Source organism: Penaeus monodon, chromosome 15 (genome assembly GCF_015228065.2).
Source record: "Penaeus monodon isolate SGIC_2016 chromosome 15, NSTDA_Pmon_1, whole genome shotgun sequence".
NCBI lineage: Eukaryota > Metazoa > Arthropoda > Malacostraca > Decapoda > Penaeidae > Penaeus > Penaeus monodon.
In genome coordinates this window covers 15327156-15327416 of record NC_051400.1, presented here as the reverse complement: position 1 = coordinate 15327416, position 261 = coordinate 15327156, and positions in this window count along the sequence as shown.

Below are 261 nucleotides of genomic sequence, written 5' to 3'. Positions count from 1 at the left end.
ACAGGGCCGGAGGTAGGATACGGAACTATGAATTTCTTGTGTTTATTTGCTGTGTTGTCATGAGTTTATTTGATTTTTGGGAAGAGGAAGGGAGGGAGGGTCGCATAGGACGGAAGGGCTGAGAAGAAGAAAAAGGGGGTTAGAAAGACTGAATTTCTTGTGATGATAGTGATTTGATATTTATTTTTTATTAGCATATTATTCGGTTGTCATTCTTGTTCTTCATGAATATTGCTGCTAAATGCATAGTATTTTGAATAA